Source organism: Chaetodon auriga, chromosome 21 (genome assembly GCF_051107435.1).
Source record: "Chaetodon auriga isolate fChaAug3 chromosome 21, fChaAug3.hap1, whole genome shotgun sequence".
Taxonomy (NCBI): Eukaryota; Metazoa; Chordata; class Actinopteri; order Chaetodontiformes; family Chaetodontidae; genus Chaetodon; species Chaetodon auriga.
This window is the reverse complement of record NC_135094.1, coordinates 208,616-214,615: the sequence shown is the minus strand read 5'-3', so window position 1 is coordinate 214,615 and position 6,000 is coordinate 208,616.

Sequence of the window (6,000 nt, the reverse complement as noted above, 5' to 3'; positions counted from 1 at the left end):
TTGGGTCACCCCCCCCCCCCCCCGGTTGATGTAGAAGCTTATCAGAAGTCTAGTCAATACTGATATATATTTACACGGTTTATGATTGGTTGTATCGTTTCTGACTCTGCAGTTATTTTAACTTTAGCTGAATAGAAATCATTCATTTTTATTATTATATTATTCATCATTTCACTGTCTGCAGAGGATTGTGGGTGGTGTAGTTCTGCCGATGCAAAGGGAGTACAGGATGTGGGTTTCCTGTCTGTCATATGAGAGGGTTTAGAAAGTTAGACTTTGTTTGCTTTTGAGTGTAAAAGTATTTTTTCACGTCTCTGACCTTGTTGAAGTTAAATGTTGTTATCTGTCCTCTGATTGGCTGCTCTCTCACAGCCTGAATTTATACCTGAAAGGTTAACGATTGTCGTTTTTGTCTGTCCTACAGCCGCTCAAAGTTTGGCCCAACAAATCTTCAATTTTCTTCAAAATCAAAGTTTTATATAAACAGCTACAAAATCATCTGTAAAGAAATTAAAGATTTTTGTCAAATCTTTGATTTCTTGGTTTTTATATATTTATATTAATCTCTCTGTGTGTGTGTGTGTGTGTGTGTGTGTGTGTGTGTGTACAGTGTAGTTGGTTGCAATAAATGCGATTCTCCCTCAAATTGTGACAGAATATCTGAGAAATATGGCGATGAAGACCATAAGAATATGAATGAATGAATTTTTCCAGCTGATGAAGAGAAGTTTCGTTGACATGTCAACAGCAAGATCAACCCGAACACCTGGGGCCCGTTTCACAAAGCAGGCTTAGTGAAAACTCCGAGTTTGTTAAGCCTGAAATGAAGGAAACTCTGAGTTTTCCGTTTCACAAAGGGAGGTAACTCAAAGAGGAGAAAGAGGGGTAACTCTACCTGTTTCACAGAGAGAGGTAACTTAAGCTCTCGGTCAGTTACCATAGTAACAGACTCTATGAACCTAACCTGGTCGGGACCAGGTTTTTCCTCAATGAACCTCGAGTTTCTCTCTGTCTCCGCCCTCTGTCAGCCACACATGGTATTTGATTTCCTCATTCATTCGTCAGCAGGCGAGTTTTGGGATAACATAGTTCTGCCGTCAGTAGGCACTTTTTTTCCACTAACATGGCGTGTCCTTTTGACAACGATCCCGTGGATGAAGGTGCAGCATTACTGCGCAGGGAATTAAATATTCGTCGGGAGATGGTTGTCAGACCGCGCATAGATGTTCTGGCATATCCAGACAATTATCTTTTTGAACGGTACCGTTTCACGTCACAGTCCATCATCTACACACACAACCTAATCCGTCCTTGCATTTGCAACATTACCAGCCGGAGTCATGCTCTCACATCCCAGCAGATATTGTGTGTTGCGCTGCGTTTCTTTGCGCAGCTTTATGTTGGTGATAAAACAACTGCACAGTCAAACAGCCACTTAATATTTACTTTACAATGTGACACATGATCAAAATGAGGTACCCCCATTAAAATATGCCGTGTCTTACCTATTTGAACAATCATCTTGAGCTGCTGCCGCGGGATTGCACCTACATGAAATAAATTAATGAGCTACCATTCAAGCAGTTTTCCCCTGTAATATTATTGTGATTGCAAAGGACTACATTTAAACTTACGCATTGACCCGAGCAGCAATGTTCTCCCACGCCACCTCCCTCTCTTTTGCAGCTGCAGCGGTGTTACACTTTTTTCTAAAAACATGCTCAAATTCGCCGTATGAGATTTCGAGTTCCAGTGGGGTAAAAAACGCAGCCCTCATCTTCCCCGTCGCCATGGTGACTCGTCGAATCGTGGCTCCATTGATGTTGGCTTTTTATAGTCGTGGTGCACGCGCTTAACTCTGAGTTAACCTACTCTGAGTTGATTGAACTAACTCAAATCACCTGTTCTGAAACCGGAAACTCGGAGTTTCCTATCTCAGGCTAGATCAACTCAGGGTTCAGGATTAGACTCGGAGTTTGTTGAACCTCCTTTGTGAAACGGGCCCCTGGTTTCATCTGATTCACTGCATGAAGCTGAGCGTCCTTCACACACAAGCTGCTCACTCAGCCTTCATCACAGCCTTCATCACAGTCTTCATCACAGTCTTCATCACAGCCTTCATCACAGCCTTCATCTCACTCAGCCTTCATCACAGTCTTCATCACAGCCTTCATCACAGTCTTCATCACAGCCTTCATCACAGCCTTCATCACAGTCTTCATCACAGTCTTCATCACAGCCTTCATCTCACTCAGCCTTCATCACAGTCTTCATCTCACTCAGCCTTCATCACAGTCTTCATCACAGTCTTCATCACAGTCTTCATCTCACTCAGCCTTCATCACAGCCTTCATCACAGCCTTCATCACAGTCTTCATCACAGCCTTCATCACAGCCTTCATCACAGTCTTCATCACAGCCTTCATCTCACTCAGCCTTCATCACAGTCTTCATCTCACTCAGCCTTCATCACAGCCTTCATCACAGTCTTCATCACAGTCTTCATCACAGCCTTCATCTCACTCAGCCTTCATCACAGTCTTCATCACAGTCTTCATCACAGTCTTCATCTCACTCAGCCTTCATCACAGCCTTCATCTCACTCAGCCTTCATCACAGTCTTCATCTCACTCAGCCTTCATCACAGTCTTCATCACAGCCTTCATCACAGCCTTCATCACAGCCTTCATCACAGTCTTCATCTCACTCAGCCTTCATCACAGTCTTCATCTCACTCAGCCTTCATCACAGTCTTCATCTCACTCAGCCTTCATCACAGTCTTCATCACAGTCTTCATCACAGCCTTCATCACAGTCTTCATCACAGCCTTCATCACAGTCTTCATCACAGTCTTCATCACAGCCTTCATCTCACTCAGCCTTCATCACAGTCTTCATCACAGTCTTCATCACAGTCTTCATCTCACTCAGCCTTCATCACAGCCTTCATCACAGTCTTCATCTCGCTCAGTCTTCATCACAGTCTTCATCACAGCCTTCATCTCACTCAGTCTTCATCACAGCCTTCATCTCACTCAGCCTTCATCACAGTCTTCATCACAGTCTTCATCTCACTCAGTCTTCATCACAGCCTTCATCTCACTCAGCCTTCATCACAGTCTTCATCACAGTCTTCATCTCACTCAGCCTTCATCACAGTCTTCATCACAGTCTTCATCTCACTCAGTCTTCATCACAGCCTTCATCTCACTCAGCCTTCATCACAGTCTTCATCACAGTCTTCATCTCACTCAGTCTTCATCACAGCCTTCATCTCACTCAGCCTTCATCACAGTCTTCATCACAGTCTTCATCTCACTCAGCCTTCATCACAGCCTTCATCTCACTCAGCCTTCATCACAGTCTTCATCACAGTCTTCATCTCACTCAGTCTTCATCACAGTCTTCATCTCACTCAGCCTTCATCACAGTCTTCATCACAGTCTTCATCTCACTCAGTCTTCATCACAGTCTTCATCACAGCCTTCATCTCACTCAGTCTTCATCACAGTCTTCATCACAGCCTTCATCTCACTCAGTCTTCATCACAGCCTTCATCTCACTCAGCCTTCATCACAGTCTTCATCACAGCCTTCATCTCACTCAGTCTTCATCTCACTCAGTCTTCATCACAGCCTTCATCTCACTCAGCCTTCATCACAGTCTTCATCACAGCCTTCATCTCACTCAGTCTTCATCACAGCCTTCATCTCACTCAGCCTTCATCACAGTCTTCATCACAGTCTTCATCTCACTCAGCCTTCATCACAGTCTTCATCTCACTCAGTCTTCATCACAGTCTTCATCACAGCCTTCATCTCTTCAAAGCTGAAGACTGATTAAAAATAAAAGATCAGACGTTAATCTAATATTATAATATATATAAAATATTTAGAATATTTCTTTATTGATCAGGGGCTGGTGACATCACATCCTCCACGTGGTGAAAATACCTTTTAAATGTCTTCGTTGTGTTCAATAAACTCATTGATTGGTGTCTTTGGTGACCTTTAGACAAGAAATGGTGGACGTTTCTGAGTTCGACTTAAAGCTGTCGATCTGTTTTACTCCTGAGTTTCCTGCTTAATTTGTTTGCTGACATGAGCATTCGAACCCTTTAAAGAACTGAAGGGTACTTTTACTACGATGAAGGAACTGAATACTTCACTTGGTTTCACCCAGACTCTGCAGGGACAGACACCAAACCAGTGCTGCACAAGAACCACCACCATGTTGGTCAGTCAGCTGAAGAGTTTAAGCAGCGGTGACTGGACGGATGTGTCCGGAGAGCCGGACACCACGCCCAAAGATGGCGCCGATTCAGTCCAATGAGTCAAAAAAGTTTTAGCTTCTGACTAACTTCTGGGGCAGCTGGGCTACGGCAACCGATCCTGAAACACAATGTTCATGCCGTTCTCGTTCATGGCATTCACATCATTCAGAAGAAAAACAACTTCATCGGGAATGGTACTTTATACATTTGATTTTGGCTGAGGTTGGTACCCACCAAGCATGTTCCCTCACACCTGGAGAGGATGATTTGAAGGCCGATCACCTTGATACGAGAGGATACAACATGGTGTAACGTCCCATTAGTGATGCTCAGGCTAACACAACCGTTCTGATCCACAGGTGCAGTCAGTGTGGCTATTAGCTTTAGCATTACTGATGCTATTAGTGTAAGTTCAGGGTAACATCATCATCACATACTGCTGTCCTGAAGCAGACACACATGGAACAAGCTGCTTTTTACGCGAGGAAATTCTTCTGTATTTACAAGCTTTTGGTACAAGTCAAATGTTGTACTCAGTCTCTCCTTCTTTCACTGATAAATTATGATAACTAGTGATGGTCGTACCGTGCCGACGCTTCGGAGTGTGTGTCGAGAAATCCCACAAGTGTTTCGTGAAGCGCGCACCCATGCTTGTGTCGTTTAGGCTGAGTGATGTCACTGATGACGTTCGAAGCCACGCTGATTCAGTAAGTGGTTTGAGTATCGGCGCGATTTATGAACATATATATACTGCAATGCATCCGCTCACACTTCGTGGGTCAGTGTTGGCAGTTTGTTGGTTTGTGTGTGACATAGAGGTGATTTTTGTTCTACTGCTGCTTATTTTGGTGGAGCCTGTGAGAACGTTTTGATCTGATCTCTCCTGATAAGCTAAGTCCACTTTCAGTTACATTATTACATGTTTTCTGTTTGTTATGCAGTGTACTGTATTTTTCACTGTCTTTTCTTTTAATCCAAGCTGAAGTGTTTGTTGTGTGCTAAAGAACAACAACAACAACAACAACAACAACAACAACAACACCACCTTGTCCATGCTGAGGCATTTGTGCTTTGCATGAAAATAATGAGAGGAATGTGGCTAGACCCAGCCCATATTTAGTTTCTGAATAAAAATGAATGAAGTCCTTAAGTAGCACAGTCAAATTCACTGCCCTCTTCATGGCACATCCACTGCCCCTTACCTGTTAAACACTTTGAAAACAATTGTTCTCCTGTTGTTATGAGTTATTATGAAAATTTTTGTTTAACATTTGATGTAACATTAAGTAATATGAGATTCCACTGTGTTGTCATGTTACATACCCACGATACACTAAACAAAAATATTAATTTTATTTATATGAATGAATACATGAACACATGAAATACATTATTAAGATGAACTGATTTCTTTCTCCTGGCAGTCATTCACTGTTGCAGGCCAGTCTTGAGTGCATTGCAAATTGATCAAACTACCTATATCTATAATGTATCTATAACATATCTGGCTGTTTCAGTCTTTGACCAGCAGGGGGGTTTGTGTGCACATGACACCTCAAGAAATGGACCTTTATGAACCATTTGACTGGTAGGCTCAAAGAAGCTTCATCTCGCCATCACTAATGACAACTGATAAACGATTTGTATTCATTATTCATTATTAAACCAGCCTTTTTGTACATGACCTCCCATCTTTGACACCACGTCCACAGAAACACGGCAGACGA